The sequence below is a fragment of the Alexandromys fortis genome, unplaced genomic scaffold (assembly GCF_014885135.2).
Source record: "Alexandromys fortis isolate MF-2015 unplaced genomic scaffold, M_Fortis_MF-2015_v1.1 scaffold_73, whole genome shotgun sequence".
NCBI lineage: Eukaryota > Metazoa > Chordata > Mammalia > Rodentia > Cricetidae > Alexandromys > Alexandromys fortis.
The window spans coordinates 3,817,151-3,835,391 of record NW_026067959.1 but is presented as its reverse complement, the minus strand read 5'-3'; the positions used below and the strand labels follow the sequence as shown (position 1 = coordinate 3,835,391).

The 18,241-nt window shown below is 43.5% G+C and overlaps 1 pseudogene; it reads right to left on the bottom strand.

The window, feature by feature from the left end:
* Positions 1 to 14,154: 14,154 nt before the first annotated feature.
* On the bottom strand, positions 14,155 to 15,993 carry LOC126507968 (40S ribosomal protein S6-like; annotated as a pseudogene).
* Between the last annotated feature and the right edge of the window lie 2,248 nt (positions 15,994 to 18,241).

Here is an 18,241-nt window from a genome sequence, read left to right as displayed (position 1 = left end):
CCAGTTGTTATAGGTACCAAACTGTGGTCAGCTCTCGGATCTCCATTGCAGGTCCAGGCCTGTTTGTCGATTCTGAGGACTTCATCGCTGCCTGGTCAGGATGCTGTCCCTTGACATTGCAAACTGAGTTAGCCAACTTAGACAGACAGAGGATTCTCTTGGATTCCTCCCCACTGCCCAGTGTACAGACATTGGTTTCCCAGCTTTTTGTAGCATTGAGGCTTCAGCTGTTTGCTTGCTTATCAGGCTACCCGTTCCCTCCAAAATGAACCTTTGTGGGGCTCCTTGTACCCCTCTTTGTACTTACAGTTCATCAATTTTTTTACTATCACTTACCTACTAATGAACTAACAAAACTCCAGACCCTTTTGGATGTGCTCATTTTTTGGAATCAGGTTTTACAACAACGTCACCAGGACCTTTTCAAACCTCAGTGTTTAAGATGGTACACTGCTTGCACTTATAGAGGACCTGAGTTCACTTCCTAGAACCCAACATTGGGCGGTTCACAACTGCCAGTAACTCCAGCTTGAGGCGGATCTGAAGTCTCCATCTTCCACAGGCATGTGCGCTCCTGTACACAGACACATATGCTTACATGCATAATTAAAATAATAAAAAGTCTTTTAAAAATAATGTGCCGCCTAGACCAATCAAGGCAGTATCTTGAGGGTGGGCTCAGGTATCATTGTACTGTAAGAAGCTCCAAATAATTCTGAATTCAGCTTCACTTTTCTTAAATGAATATGAGCAGGGCCAGGCCCCACAAACTTTAACCTTCTTATTCTCTGTAGCTCAAAAGTTCCCTCTGGGTGAGTCCTTACAAAGAGTCAGTCAGGGAAGGGATTAGAAGAAGAAAGCATTCATTATATAAACCTGTCTCCATGACCAAGAACCAAAGCCTGGAGTATGCTGGGAGTTAATGTGGGCTAGTCTGTAATCTGTTCTGAATAGCACAGTTATGTGCTACAGTTTGTGTTCATGGCCAGAGGAGGTGATTTGTCAACTGCGAATGATTTTGACGCATCACAAACTGTGTCTGGTTCTTTGATGCATTTGGGATTTTCGTATTCTAGAAGCGGCCTGGCCCTAACTTGCTTGGCAAGTGGGGATTTGGAGGGCGCGAGTAGACATAGCCAGGAAGACAGAGATTTCCAAGAGTTGGATCATCTTTTTTCAGGACTCAAGATACTGGAAAGTTCTCTTACCCTCCCCCAGTGGGAGGTTCTGTGCTTCTCTTATTATGAAGGTGGACGACTAAGGGCCGGGAGGTTTTATGAAGTTAATTACGTACAGGTCCTTCATGCAGCTTTGTAGAACTTCCTGGTCTCCTTGTGCTACCCCACCCACCTCGCCACATCAGAGCTCATGCCAGCTGGCCTTTTGTAAGTTGTTTCCTCTGCTGTACTGACCTGCCAAGTCCTCTTTGTCTGGCTGGATCCTGCTCCTCCTTTGGGTTGGGGTTTATCTCCCATTGGTAGCTCTTCCTGTCCCATCTTCCCAGCCTTACTTGGTTAGGTGTCCCGCCCCTTGTTCCCAGTGCTTTTACTCTGCTTTGACATTCGTCATACTTCATATAACCTCTTCCCTAAATCCTTCCCCTCTATTCATGTAGGGTTTTTGCTCTTTCTTTTCTAGTGTTTAGCACAGTACCTGGCATATTGATTTATAAGACTAAAATCAAGAGCGGTTGATTCAGAAGTTCTACAGTTTCACTGTTAGGTTTAATTTGCCATGTAGTTCCAAGCAGAATGATTTAAAAGCTCAGTGGCCTTCTCCCTCCCTGCCCCCCACTTCTGAGTCAAACTGGTTAACAAAAAGAGTTGCCTTCTCTCTTGGGCAAAGTCCACAGTCCTCAGTATCGATTGTCATAGCACAATGCTGTACCAGGCTCCTGTGGGTGGGTGTTCCGACCACTACTGTGGTTCAGTTGTGGCTGGGGTGTGTTAGAGGCTCAGCCCTCACTGTGGTGGTGTTGCAAATGGTGGAACCTGTAAGAGATGAGTGAGGTCCAGTAGAAGGTGCGTAAACCATCTCCGAAAAGGCATGCCATAGTTCTTAGAAGCAACTGGTTCTCATGAGTGCAGTTGTTATGAGGAGAGTGAGCCTAGCTCTAACGCTTTCTCTGGCTTCTTGTTTAACCCTGTGATCTCTCCTACACCTGTTCCTGCCATTGGGATACCATTTATCATCAGTCTCTCACCAGCAGCTGAGCAGACAGGGTGGTCCAAACTTGGATATTCATCCTCTAAAACTGTTTTCTTACAAAACACCTAGGCCCGAGTCTTTGTTAGGACAATAGGACAATAGGAGTCAACTATTACAGTTGCTTACCAATGGTTTTTGTGTTGTTGTTGTTATAAATGATGTTACAGTGAACAGCTTTACTCATTACCTTAGCTGCCTACTGTTGCTATAACAAATCATCACAAATTTAGTTTCGTAAACACACAAAAATGTGTTAATAGTTCTGGATGTCACAAGACCAGAGTAGATATAATGGAGGCCAAGATGTCAACAAGATTGTACTCCTCTTTGGAAACTGCAAAAGAGAGTCTCTTGCTCTGCCTTCTGTAGCACCATGATGCTGCCTTCATTTCTTGGCAACAGAACTCTCCCATCTTGACAGGCCAGGCTGTCAGGGTCCAGCTTTGATGGGGTTCACATGTTCCAGGCATGCGGATTAGAAATATTAGATAGGAGGGATATATATATATATATATGAACATATATGAACAGGGACGAAGAAACCAGGAGGGCAATCCAGTGAATAATGAATTTCCTGTGTTTATTTTCCATATGTTTATATACCCCAGTCAAAAAGGCGGGGAGAAGGCAAAAGACTACTTTAACAGGATACAGAGAACAAACAGAGCAATTACCTGCTTCAATACCTTAAACATCAAGCAACTATATCTTGAGTTAAGCATTCTGTTGTTAAGGCAAGACAGGCAACAACCACACTTTAGATCAAGCATCCTCCTGGGTCAAACCTCCTGTCTTATTCTTGAAGGAGCAGGAATAGGCTTGAATTCTCTGACCTTTGGTCAAGGGGAATGGATCCACCTCTGTGAGCCACTCAATACCCAAAACATCAAGTAACCACACTCTAGGTCAAGATATCTTGTTTGTAGCCACTCCTTGAGTCAGACTTCTTGTCAATAACCTTGAAAGAGCAAGAGTAGGCTTAAACTCTCTGCTCTTTAGTCAAGGTGGAGTGGACCCAGTTCTGTGGGCCCCTACACCAGGCTGAGTCTTTCCTCTTTTGATTCACTGTGACACAGTCCCTTCCGTCATCCTTGTTCACATTTAGAAGACCCTTGGGACTACATTGGGCCCAATAGGTATAATCTAGGAGATTCCTAGTAACATAAACTGGTTGGCAACCCTTATTGCTGGTGCAGCCTTTGTTGTCTTCTGCCTGAATGTAATGGATTCACAGGTTCTCAGATTTAGTACGTAAACATCTTTGTTTGGGTGGCATTATTCAGTTTACCATAATCATATATCCTTGAATGTTTGTATGACGAGCTCTGTAAAAATAAATTAACTAGAAATGAACTTGCAGAACTGTGGAAGTTTTGAACAAAGTTTTCAGTTGCCTTCATGAAGGTCTAGAGGTTGACCACCACTATATGCAAGCCCTAGTCCTATCACCTTCCAGCCTGACCATTTTAATGCGTTGATTCATTGTCGGTTGTACTGTTAAAAGGAATTTAGTACCCCAGAATATAAAAACTAATAAAACCTGACAACTCCATTTCCCTAAAAGCTGATGGAGCACAGATATATCCAGGATTTAAAAGCCAACTGTGTTTGTCTTTCAAAGGACTGTGTTTTGCTTAGGTTAACATTTATTTAAGTACACGTGGTATGAGTATCAACAGCCAGTGAGTAAAGACATACGGAATCAAAGATTAGGGAACATTTCATGATAATTTTTTTTGGCTAGCAAGACATACTAAAAAATAAATTGATTTTTTAAATTTAGTGATTGGTACATTCATAGTTAATATACACCTTATTCATACCAGGCATTCCCTGACATCCAGGAATTCACAAATTATTAAAAGGACTAAGACATGACTGCCAATACACAGTGAGTGATTAAGAGTTGATTACATTTGTATAGAATTCTTCCATTGCAGCTATGTGTTTTCCTGTGACAATGAGCCACCTTTATTCTGGAAATGTCTATGCTTGTAGGCAAACAGTTAGATGATTATGCAATATAGAGCATAGTAAACCAGTCTTTTGTCTGAGTACAAAATTTTATGAAACCTCCAAAAGTAGTCTCAAAAATAGACTGTTTGAAATAAGCCAATCACATGGTTTCAGCAGGTAACATAAGGTAGCAAGACTGGTCAAATCCATAGGTGCAGAAAGCAAGCTAGTAATTGCTGGGGCTGGAGGTCAAGAGCATGGGAGTGAGTTGTTGATGGGCAGAGATCTTTAGGATTTCATCTTTGGAAGAGGCTGGCCGTTGGTTGTACAGCAGCGTTAATTCACTTAATATTACTTAGCTACAGACTTAAAGGGGATTGCATGCATATATATATATATATATATATATATATATATATCATGAACTTTAGTAACTTTATATATATATGACAAAATTTTTTATCTTTTAAAATCTTTTAAAGTGTTCTCTTCTAAGTAGTCACAGGAGGAGGTTACTGTAAGCATTTGAGTGCCATCCTTATTAAACCTGTCTATGCCTGTATGGTACTCACCCAAACCTTGCGGGTTAGATACTAATTGACCTATTTTGTAGATGAAGAAGGTTCCATAACTGTCTAGTCACAAACTAGAATTTGAGCCCAATTTACTTTTCTCCTGTGCTCTCATGCCTAATACCAAAGACACCTGACTGATTTACACTGAATATCACCCTTAATAATCTCTAAGCTAGAAATAACCATATTAAAATTGAGGTGGTTCTATTGGTGCATGCCTGTGACCCAGGTATGTAAGAGGTAAGAGGTGGGAAGAAGGATCAGAAGCTCAAGGACAGCCTTGGCTCCTTAGAGACTTTGAGTCCAGCCTTGGCTACTTAGTGACTTTGGGTTCAGCCTGCAATAAATGGACCTTGTCTTAAGAACAACAACAACAAAATGATACCCAGAGTGGGGCATGGTAATTCACATGCTCCTAACTTCAGTACTCAGGAGGCTGAGGAAAGAGGATGGAGTTTCAGGCCAGTGGGCTGTATTATAAGAACTTGTCTCAAAACAACAACAACCCTACCAACTATCACAAAGAAGACCCCTCTCTTCACAAACAACAACAAAACACCACAAGCTTATTTACTCAGAATATAAAAGTCTTGGAAATAATCAGCATCTACAGCTGAAGGAAGTTCGACTAAAGGAAGTTCTTCCTTCCTCTTTCATTCCCTTCTTCTTTCCCCACTCCTTCTTGCTGGCTGTGTAGAGTAGTTTCTCCATCACAGTCAACAGCAGGACAACCTGTACCAAGGTGACTTACAATTTCATTATCTCCACGATGGCATCTTAGGGTCAGAAGGCTGGGGCAGCTCTGTTAGAGATCAGACAAAGGACGTGCCCCACCTGCTTCTCCTCCTACTCGGCCCTGGATGACATCATGTGAGAAGTCATTTCCTGCTTGATCCTTATCGCCAGTGCTCACTAAATTAATGGTCTTCCTTCCTTTACTCTTGAGTGTAGAATTTGAGAATAGCAGTATAATAACTTCCTATTGAGCTTTAAACTGATGACCCTGGAAGGTCATGTGTTTGGCTGATTTTTTCCTTCAGAGAAGAGAAAAACAAAACAAAAAACTAAGCAAATAAAAAACAAAAATGGTAGTTTGATGTAGGAAGTGGATGAATGAAACAAACTCAGCTGAAGTACAGTGCGTACCATTGCCAGTTTCTGATAAATGTATTTGCAACCTATAGACTTGCTCATGGCTTGAAACAAGACCTGACAGATGGTATAGAAGTTTTAGAACTGGTTGAAAAAGGGTGGTGGCCATTATAAACTCTATCACTGGGTTGGTGTAGGAGGTCCTTCTGTCAATGTGTTGCTTTCATTGGTTAATAAAGGAACTGCTTTGGGCCTATAGCAGAGCTATAGGGGAACAGAACTAGGCAGGGAAAAGTAAATGGAATGCTGGGAAGAAGAGGAGGTGGAGAGAGACACCATGGACCCACTGCCAAAGATAGACATGCTGGAACTTTGCTGGTAAGCCACAACCTCATAATGATACACAGATTAAGAGAAATGGGTTAAATTAAGATGTAAGAGTTAGCCAATAAGAAGCTAGAGCTAATGGGCCAACCAGTGATTTAATTAAAAGAATTTCTGTGTGGTTATTTCAGTTCTGGGAGGCCGGGACAAACAAGCAGCCTCCTTGCAACACTGGGTGACACTCTGAAGCTGATTTCCACGTGCAATAAGGGACAATGAAAACAGCACTAGTCTTGTATTCATACTCTGCCACCAGAATCCACAGCTGCTCATTCCAAAGGAAAACTGGGCATTGAGTGACAAATTGTCACATAGATCCCTTCAGGAAAATTCATGGTCCTAAAAGGACCAAGCTGAAGCGCAGCCATCACTAAGGGTGCCTGTGTTTAGATAGCACCGGTCAAGGGTCAAGCTTGCTGATCAAATTCACTGAAGATTTCTACCCCCTCTTTAATTATCATAAATGTTTTATTTTATGCTCCAGAACTTTTGGGGATACTGTCTTATTGTCAAGCCTTGACAATGCTCTTTAATGCAACAGAATGACAGTTATGTCTACTGTGTAGATATACTAATGGTTTAAAAACAAAATACTTAGGGCCTTTGGACTCTTGACTTTAATGTGAAGATTATCCATTCTTTATTAGTCTTCTTAACAGGAAGTGGATTTCTGAGTGACAGAAACTAAACTGACAGGGGCAACGAGTTTTAAAATTTAATATTTTTTCATCAGATCATGATAATTTGATTTGGAGGGGTAAAGTTAACATCCTGTTTAGATTGTTCTAAATGGAATTTTTAAAAGGTAATTTCTTTACTTTTATTTTATTTGCATTGGTATTTTGCCTCCATGCATGTATGTGTGAAGGTCTTGGAGTTAGGGACAGTGTTAGCTGCCATGTGGGTCCTGGGAATTGAACCCAGGGCCTCTGGAAGAGCAGTCAGTGCTCTTAACCATGATTCATCTCTCCAGCCCATTTTTTAATGAGAAAATTAATGCATGGTAAGTAACACTTGGTAAGTACAGAAAGGTGAGGTAAAAAAAATAAAACAGTCACTCTGGTGTAAAGCTGTTTTGTGCTCTCTCTCTCTCTCTCTCTCTCTCTCTCTCTCTCTCTCTCTCTCTCACACACACACACACACACACACACACACACACACCTGCCGAGTACATGACCTCCAGTGTCTATTTAATCCTCAGACATCCTTTGGGAGAGGGAATATCACTCACTGCTGCTGTTGGGTACTAAGAATGAGATGATTTACAGAAGGTCATAATAGGAAGAAGTGAGGTAGAGGTGGCTTTAGTGTATACTCTCACCTCAGAGCCTTTGTTCTTAATGAGGGATGTATTCTTGAGTTTTTCTCTTGGCTTTTTAAAAACAATATCTTACAAACATGAAGGCTGAAAAATGTAGTGGTTAAACTTAAATGCCAGTGCCTACACTGTGGTGCCTATGCAAGGGACTTTGGAAGCAGGGACACCTCATCTCTACTCCTTGTCCAATGTATGTCCTCAGGCTGGTGACTCTCCCCAACCCTCCATCTTTTTTCATTCAAGTAAAGGCAGCTACAACCCTAGAACCATTCCTACAGGATCAGTTTCCCACAATCCTATGTGGATTGATTTTTTTTTAATATTACCCTTTCTGTTTGAAACAGCTTGAGGGGCTCATCTTTTCTGAAGCAAAACTCTGATTAGCAGATTTTGTGTGTGTATGTGTGTGTCTGCATGTGCGTGTGTGTGTGTGTGTGTGTGAGAGAGAGAGAGAGATTATATATGTATATATTTGTATGCATGTTTGGTTTTTAATTTCATGTTTTCTCATCAATATTCCTCAAATTTAAAAACCAAGTATCTTTTGATTACATATATTTACTCATATGTGACATTGATCACTTTCTATTTTCTTATTATTGGAAGCATAAATTTTTTCTACATTTTTAGCTGTATAGATGAGTAATTTTTGATACAGAATATTAGCTTTTAACTGCTGTTGTAGCAAATTACTCCATGCTCCATGGCTTAAAATATCACAAACATAATTGATTGTTTTCTAGTTTTAGAGGCCAGAAGTCAGGTCTAGGTCCCACTGGACTGAAATGAAGGTGTTGGTCAGGCTACCCTCATACTGCAGGATCATGGGAAAATAAATCTCCTTACATTTTCCAGTTTGGTTCATGGCCACCTTCCATCTTCAAAGCCAGCAAAGGCAGGTGAAGGGTGTCTCACAATGCACTCTTCTGATCTTGACTCTCCTGGCCTATAAGTGGTGATTCTGTTTGGTCGACTTGGATAATTCAGGATGAACAGCAAGTTTCAAACTCACTTGCTTGGCAACTTCAATTCCATGCAACCTAGCTCCCTATCACCAGGTAACAGCATGATCACAGGAATCGGTATTAGGGGAATCACTGGGGAAGCATCCTTCTGCTCCATGTAGCAATTCTTCTAGAAGTCTGTCCTGCAGAAAGAATCAGAGGAGCAGAAAAGTTTAAAGGCTGCCATGTCAAATAGAACTCTCAATTTATATTGATTGCACTTGGGAGTTTAAGAGTCCCCATCCCCATCGTACTATTGCTTTGTATTGAATAGGGCTGTTTCTCGTTATTCTCCTGGCCTGCAAGATTATTGATGCCATAGCTTCAGATGATAGGAAATTCAGAGCATGAAACATTACATGGTGGAAAGTAGGTCTATTCCTGACCCATATCCTTCAGGTTCCTCTACAATGGCTCTAGGTTGTCTGTAGAGATGTTCTGTGTACATGGAAGCACACGTGTGGTTGTGTGCCTCTTTTAGTACAAATTCTTCAAGCTTTTGCAGTTTATGTAGGAAATTCCATCTTGGATCTAGAAGTTCTATGTAAGACTGCCTCAAGGAATGACCATTTATTTTGTTTTAGGCATTCTGACTGTACAGAGACTTTCTCTCTCTCTCTCTCTCTCTCTCTCTCTCTCTCTCTCTCTCTCTCTCTCTCTCTCTACTTAGAAGCTGGATGCACAGAAATTCCAGTTTCCATAGTTCCAGGGTCAGTGTGCAGAGGCATATTGAAATAGTGCAGCTCCAGAAGAGGCACCCACGTCTTCATCCTCAGAGCACAGCATTGTGTTTATGTGCTGAAAGATGAATAGTGTGCTATGTGATAACACTAACCATTCCCAGCTGAGAAATAAATGATGACGGAACATGGGTTTTTGTAAAATGTAGCAGATTGGCAGATTTCACTACTTTGAATTTGTACTTTCACAAAAAGTGGTATGATCTTATTTAATAATCACTTTCCCAAATATAGTGTTCTGCAACTGTTTTGGAAGATAATAGTTATAATGGAAAAAAACTGTGATGGAATAAATTCAACCCAACATTCCTACATTCAAACAGTAAACAGGGCGGGTCTTTCCACATTGTGTAAGCAATCAAGATAACTTCCCACAGGCGCGCTTAGAGACCTGTCTTCCAAGTGAGTCTGGATGCTATCAAAGTGATAATTAGTGCTAGCAATCACATGGTCTAACCTATCTGTAGATGGCAGAGTCACATCTCAGTATCAAAAGACGTGACACAGGACTGGGACAAGAGCTCCATGATGTGTTTTTTGCTAAAGCATGAAAACCCAAACTTGACTCCTTAGCACTATGTCAAAAAGATGAGCATAGAGTATTGCACACTTGTACCCCTGTACTGGGGGGAAGACAGGTGGTTTCTGGGGGCTCACTGGCCACTCGGCCTACCTGAAATGGTAAGCTTCAGGCTCAGTGAGAGATCTTGTCTCAGAAATAATGATGGACACCAACCTTTGACCTCCACACCTGCCCACAAAGGCTAGTGCACCTGCATGTATGCATGCACACATGTCTTCTACAACACACATACACATGCACACACTACACACAGAGTTTTGACAGCTCTGGAAATAAAGTTATAAATGTTTATAGGAATATAAATTTGTAAGTTATCTGTTTCATTTCGAAAATCGACACATAATTTAAGCCTACACATCCCTTGCACATTCACATTGATATTTCTCTAGGCTATTTTGTACCAGGATTTCTGGAACAAAGAGATAATTAGAGATGGTGTATATGTCAATGTTCTTTGTAATTTTAAAGCATTTGTTGATAAAAATGAAGCTGTATGTTAAAAACTGGAATATAAGAAAATAATTTTGAAAAAGAAAAAGTATGTATTTTCACATCTGTAAATGTTCATGCTAATATTCTATAACATGTTTTTTTAAGACACACCATCCTGTATATCTAAAACTTTATAAATCTCTTTAGAGAGCCATGTATGAAGCTGTAGGGTCTTGAATTTGTCAGCAGACAAAGTTGGGGTCAGGCAGGACAAAAAGCAACTTTATACTTTTGTTGTTGTTGTTGTTCTTCAAAATAGTTTCTCTGTGTAGCTTTGGAGCCTGTCCTGGTACTTGCTCTCTAGACCAGGTTGGCTTCAAACTCACAGAGATCCACTTGCCTCTGCCTCCCAAGGGCTGGGATTAAAGACATGTGCTACCAGCACCTGGCCCCAGCTTTATACTTTTAACTTTATACAACCCATGTCTGTTTTGGATTTTACTCATCAAATAAGCCACACAATTTTATTAAAATTAACCAGTGAACGTGAGTGGTTCAGAGTAGATTGGCCACTTAGAAATCCAAAATTCCTACCACCCCTGTCATAGGGTGTTATCGTCACTTGAAGTTAAGGACCAGGTGAAGGGGAGACTGAAATACACATGCGTTGTGTTAAGGGTAAAGCAGAAATTGGGACATCTCCTCTCACTCTGCACTGAGAAACACACATACACACACACACACACACACACACACACGCACACACGGCTAGATCTAGGAGGAGAGATGCCTGAAAATGACCCCACCCCCACCCAGCTAGTGACTCATTGTGGAGGAAGGAAAGACGTGTTGGTCAACAGCTGCCTTCTCCTACCAACCTGGTCTTGCTACAAAACTTGAAATGGTCCACATCCGTCATTTCTGGAAAGGCCTTGCTGTGTGGTCTTGGCCCCCGAGACCACTGAAGCTCCTTGGTGCCACTCCCACAGCCCTTGCTGGGATTTGGTCCCAGTCTGCTTCTCTCCTTCTCCTTTTTTCTATGAATTGAGAAGCCATCGGTCTACCTCACACTTTTGCATTTGATTTATCAAATTTGTTCTGTTAGATAGGGAGCAAAGATAACTTTATTTGTGGGGTTAAATATAGTCATTTGGAGGAGAGGCCTAACACCAGTGTGTGTGTGTGTGTGTGTGTGTGTCTGTGTGTCTGTGTGTGTCTGTGTGTGTCTGTGTGTCTGTGTGTATAGAGAAGGGTGTGCCCAGAACCTCAGGCACTGGATATGGGAGTCAACATAAGATGAAGCATGGTAAGAGTCAGGTTTGTGTGTGTGTGTGTGTGTGTGGCCCAGAAAAGGCTGGTGAGACATATAAAATGGAGAAGGCTATCATCCTGAGCACAGGGCAAGGTGAAGCAGAGGGACCTGCACCAGGCATAGAGTATGCTCCAAAGGTGCTTGGGAATTGATGCTTCCTTTTGTGGGAGGAAGAATATAGGTGTTGGCTGGAGGCAATTATGATTTCATGCTCTCATTTTGCAGTCTTATGAAAATGAAACCCAGGCTGGGTGGTGGTGGCGCAGGCCTTTAACACAGCACTCGGGAGGCAGAGGCAGGTGGATCTCTGTGAGTTCTACAAGAGCTGGTACAGGCTTCAAAGTTACAGAGAAACCCTGTCTCAAAAAAAACCAAAAAATAAAAAATAAAAAACGTGAGACCCAGGTAAGGAGTAAAGTTCAACTGAGAGACATGTTTAAGAACAGGAGTGGCAATGTGCTGGAAGACCTCCACTCAGTGTGACCGCGAGCACTGTCACCCACCTCCTGCCTGGTCTCTGGGTCTCCAGCCACTGTCTCAGTGCCCACTGTACCTGGGCTCCCGCTGTGAATACTCAGTAGAAGCGGGCAGCTGCTGCTTCGGGGAAGCACTGACTCCATGGCTGGGAACTTCTGGGCTCACCGAGGGCCTCCCTCCCTGGTGCACTATTTGCTTTCAAGGTTTCCGTAGAAACCAGGCCTATAACTCTTGGCCCCATTCAAACACAATTTCTTTCTGTGCAAGTCACAAGGTTCGGTCTTTTCAGTTTCTCCCTTTTCATGTGTCCCTGCTCTCCTGTTTCTACAGTGTGGCCATTCACGAGGGCCAAGGCCTCCTTTGTCACACCGAGGTTCGCGCTTATGGTCTTGGCAGGACTGCAGCTGGAGGGAAAAGCTGTGCTCTAGCGACACACTCCATGTCAGCACCTTTGCTAGGCGCTGAAGGTGACGCCCGCAGCTCATACAACCGACTCTGTGGTACAGAGGACCGCCATCAACCAAGTCGGGGTGCAGACTAGTCCCTTGGCTTGTCACAGGAAAGATGTCCTTCAGGGGTCACTACTACCTCCATCATTGCCCGTCTACCTCCTCCCCTCCCTATGCTGCCACGCAGCCACTGCCCACTTCCATGTCCAAAGCGACGGTGGTCTGAGCTCTAAGCCCAGACAACCTCCTTTGCAACCAGATCTCAACCGTCATTACAAGACCTTCACGGCTCGCAAATGGAATCACAAACGACATCTTTGAGCATGACCACCTTCAAGCCACTTTAATTTCTTCCTGTTTAGTGATATGAACTCACTGTAAGGAGTCCAGGAAACAAAGATATGAAGAAGAGCATTAATCCCTGCTAATCGTCCCCATCTGCTAGACTGTTCCCACGTGAGCCCCACGTTCAGGCTTCTCAGAATGTAAGTGTGTGCTCATGGTGCTTGTCCAACTTCAACCCATTCTTTCTTTGCAAAGTCAGCCTTCAACTTAGAACTGGGAAATAACATTAGGTTTCTTATACCGCATGAATCCTGTGTGTGAGAAGTGAGATGAAGAAGGGGGGCCTGGCATGGAATAGCTCCATGAGGTCTGGGGCCTCATTTCGGGAAACGAATGGCTAAAGCTGACTGTAGTGTTCAGGATCTGGAAACACCCGGAGGTTGGTGAGCAGACTATGCAGTTATTAACTACAGTGCCTTTGTGTGACTTCAGCTTCTGCACGTGGCTTCCTCGTAATCTAGTTGCCTAAGGGCAATTGGATTTATATGGTGGTTTGGGGCTCTAGAAATGGGTGTCCCAGGGAACCAGGCAGAAGTCATGTGATGCCTTCTATGACCTGACCTTGCTAGCCATAAGCCATTGCTTCTGCCATTATCTTGACTAAAGTAGTCACGAATCATCATGGTCTGGACGTGAAGATCAGTCTCCAGCAGGTCATGACCTTCGGGGAGGCTCTAAGAACTTTGGGAGGTGTGAACTGTCCGGAGGAAACAAGGTCACTGGTGGGAAGTCCTTGGGGGACTCTTAGCTCTAGCCACTTCCTGCCCACATTCTGCCTCCTGCCTTGAAGTGAACAGTGAACCTCCACCCCACCCCCTGCTGCCACGACGTGTCCAACTGCAGGTAGCTAAGCCACCCAGGCTGACCCCTCTGAACCAATCTTAGATAGATCTGCGAGACACAGCCCTGTGGTTAGCACGAGATTTTACTATCTCTGCCGTGGTGTGAAAGGCTCACAGTTTCTCAGAGGCCGGCATTGTTTCTTCCACCTGGCTGAGCACAGTTGTCGAGTTTGCCTTTAGTAAATATTGACCGGCCTGTCGCCAGACCCAGGAGATTCTCAGCCAACACAAAATCCAATCACCTAGAAGTGTTATAGGAAAGGCTTTTAAACCTTTCAGGTATTAAGGATATAAAGAAACTTCCATCCTCTTTTACAAACTTCTTTCTTAAGGGACATAAAACTTAAGCCTTAAAGAGACAGCATTCCTTACAGTGGTCAACCATTTTAAATACACGGGGGGGGGGGGGGGGGGAGGGGGGACATAGAACAAAAAGGTTAAGATCTATGATTTACAGATGTAATCCTTCCAGCCTCCCAGCCACAAAAAGTTTTAAATATCCCAACCTCTTTTCCAAGTGTTAGGAAATGATCCAGAAATGTCGGAGGATGGCAGAAACACCCCTGCGGTATAGGCCTCGGGCCTCTCCCCATTCCTTTACTGTTTTTGAGTTGGATGAGGCCTCCTGGGTTTTCCTTCTCCAGAGCAAGTCTCTCTTTCCTTGGCCCTGTTTGTGCCTTTTCTATGCAGAAGGGAGGGGAAGGGGCAGCCCTGGAGAAGAACCATGGAGCGCCTCCCAGTCCCTTGGGTGGGAAGTCAGAGCAGCCGGCAAGCTGTTTGCTCTGCTGCCGCTGCAACAGTGACTGGAGGGAAAAACTCGGCGAGCTTCTATCTAAGATGCTTAGGCCCAGCTTTGGCCATTTACAAGGGGTTGTTACCTGCTCCAAAATAACTGTCTAGACAACTGTTGAGAATGTGGTTAGAGGCCATTCTCAGTTCTGCTTTCAGTATGAACAAGAGCTAATGAAGGCTAACTGTTGGACTGGGTGGAGATTTTCACACTTTCTGAGTGTCGGGAAGCTTGGGTCCTCCATCACTCCTTCTCAGAGAGCCACCCTTTCCCTGGGGTGGGTGGAAATGGGCTTTGCATCTAATAGAGAGCTGCCTTGGCCACTTGAGCTGGCTCTGAGTTTGGATAGGCAGGAACATTCCTATGCTACTGCTGTTTCCCAGTGGGTGGGAGGACCCTTTCTAGAGCTTGTGTGTGCTGCGCCACGCCTCGGCTCTGCTCCCCTACAAGCAATTTTGGTGGGTCCCTACTGTGTGTCAGCTGGAGGGTTAACCGGAGAATCACGCTGGTGAGCTGGGAAGATGCTGCCGCAGTGCTTTCCCAGGGTCTGGTCCTTTCCCATTTTTTTTTTTCAAGGTCTGATCATTTATTTGTTACCCTTACAAACTTATTCTTGACTGGACTCAGACTTAGAAGTAGAAGCTCTCAGCGAGGACAGCCTTCGCCTCTTGGCAATCTGTTCCTGGCGCTTTTCTTTGGCTTCCTTCATTCTCTTGGCCAAAAGTTTAGCATATTCTGCAGCCTCCTCCTTGTTTTTCTTTGTTCATTGCTTTTTCAGAGCAATATGCTGGCGATTGTGTTGCAGAACACGCGGAGTCACAAGACGCTGAATCTTGGGTGCCTTGGTCCTGGGCTTCTTATCTTCTTTGTTTAAAGGCTTTCTGACAACGTACTGGCGGACATCATCTTCTTTAGAAAGATTAAAAAGTTTTCGGGTTCTGCTAGCCCTTTTAGGTCCCAACCAACGAGGCACAGTAGTATCTGTCTGTCCAGGAATATCCTTCTCTCCTTTTTTTACAATAACCAAGTTGAGAACACTCAGATCGGCATCCACAGTGCATCCTCGGACAGATTTACGCTTCTTCTCTCCGGTTCTCCTTGGTCTATAACAAGAATGCCCCTTACTCAACAGCAGGCGCACTCTGACATGGGTCAGGACACCTTGTTTCATGGGAAAACCTTGTTTGTCATTGCTGCCACTGATTCGGACCACGTGACCCTTCCACTCTTCACCCAGGGCCTCGGCAGCCACTTCCGTGGCCATGCGCTTCTCATAGAAGGTCCGAAGCTTGCGTTCATTGTCCACTTCAATGAGTTTCTGGCAGCCGGTGGCTGGGAAGGAGATATTCAGCTTCATCTTCGCACAGCCGACCGCCTAGGAGGGGCCACGAAAAAGAGCCTTTCCCATTTGTTAGCTGGACTCTGGGGTTTGTTTTTCTTACGGTGGAGATGGTTTGGGGTGGCAGACCCTTTGCTCAGCCCTGGGTGATTGATTGATTTGGGATTATCTTCCCCCTTTCACGTGCCAGCTGTGCTCAGTGAGAATTAGTGGTATCCTGGGGCCTTGGAGAAGACTTGCACTTTGCCTTAATAAAAATGTGATATATGAGGCTAATGAGACTCTGTCTTGTTTGTTTGTTTTTTCTTAATTTGCCTGGAACACAGACTTGAGACCAGGAACTATAGCAGCTCTTTTGGGATAGGTAGGAATATGAAGGAGGGACTGATGTCATCTCATAGCCACAGGCTCTGATGTCAAGGAGCCCTCAATCAGTAGTAGTGGTAAACTCCCTAACTTCTCAATGGTTGTTGTGACTCTTGACCCTTGGTCATTTAAAGATAGCTATAGTCCCAAGGAATAAATGCATACTTCTCAAATTCTATATTGAAGTCTTCATCACTACATGTGCAATTAGCTATAGCCATGGAGTATAGCTCACACCGACTTGTCTTCTTGTTTTTGTTTTTTCTAGTCGTGTGTGTATGTGTGTGTGTGGTGCATGTTTGCCTGTGTGTGGGAACCATCCCTGTTGTTCTACAGTATTCATTGACAAGGTCTCTCCACCAAAACTAGAACTTGCAGATACAGCTAGTCTTGTTAGCCAGCTTGCTCTGGCGTTCCCGTCCTCTGCCTTCTGAGGTTGGAATTGCAGGTGGGCTCCCATGGCAGTCACATGGGTTCTGGGGATCTGAACTCTGGTGCTTACACTTGCCAGGGAGGAGTTTGAGCCACTGAGCCATCTCCTCCAACTCTAAAACTGACCTTTCACCAGCAAGACATGATGTATGCTTTATCTGACACAAACTCTTACACATATATATGTGTGTTACATTCTATTTCATAATGCATCAGTGTTTATAGTAACGTATAAACTGTTTAAATGCTGCTAAGAAAGATTCCCACCTCCTTATATACATAACTTGATACCCTGGAAAGAAACACTTTATTTACCTGGGGCCTGACTATCCCTGTGTTCTGCCCATCTGTCCACACTTTCAGGAGTGCAAATGGCATGATTTGAGATGGACCAGTGAGAAAGGTAGCAAAGACAAATAAAAAGACAGAGCTGGGAACATGATGCCCTTGGGGTGTCAAGATAAGAAACTGAAGCTAAGCCAGGCTTGGTGGCGCACACCTTGAATCCCAGCACTCTAGAGGCAGAGGCAGGCAAAGATCTAAACTGGATGCCAGCCTGGTCTATAGGGCTAATTCCAGGACAGCCAGAACTACACAGTGAAACCCTGTCTTGAAACCCCTCCCAACTCCCAAGAAGAAAGGAAGGAAGGAAGGAAGGAAGGAAGGAAGGAAGGAAGGAAGGAAGGAAAGAAAGAAAAGAAAAAAGAAAGAGGAAAAGAAGTAAGAAAAGACAGAGATCGGAGCTGAACACCTTCAAAAGTGAATCAGCCCAGAAGACAGCACTTCAGGAAACCTGCAAGGCCACCTTTCTCTACAGGTGACCCATGGTGATTGAGCTCAGTATGTTCATATACTTTCTTCAACTCCCAATACTGCCTGGGATGGCCCCAAAGTATTTTTAGCCATGTTATGACACAATAATTAGTAGCAAAATGAATATAGAAACAAAGAACCAACTCAGTTTTGTTTTGATTTTTTCCTTCACTCCCTCCTTCAGCAGCCACCTTTGAGTCTGGTGTCTGGGTCATCGGCCGTGGTCAGTTTAAGCTGAGATAAAATTGATTGAAAAATGGAAGTGTGGAATAAGGGACCCGTAGCTGGCTTTTCTGAGTCACAAGAGCCACAGCAGCTTCCGTGGATGCTGGCAACTAGAAAAAAAAAATAAATCCCTGATGGGAGAGAATTTTCCTGAGTTCCCAAGAAGATGCTCCCAGCAAGGTCCTGGGAGACCATGGTGACAAAGTGCATCTCTCTTCTCCCTTTCAAGGAACTTGTCTTCTGGAAAAAAAAATAGTGTTAGTTTCTCAAAGTAAGAAGCAAAGGAAAGAAATCTAGTTTCCTTAGGAATAAGATGTGTTTGCATCTCTCTCTCTCTCTCTCTCTCTCTCTCTCTCTCTCTCTCTCTCTCTTTGGTTAGGAGCTTTCTTTTCACAATTTGACCTATACTTGCATTGTTCTGTGTTCCATAGTCCCAAGCAGTTCTAATCTTAAATTAATTTATAAATTTGATTGTCAGTTAAAACACATACCTTCTATTTAGCTACAGACTGGGAGTGTATGTTCATATATACATACATACACAATACATATATATATA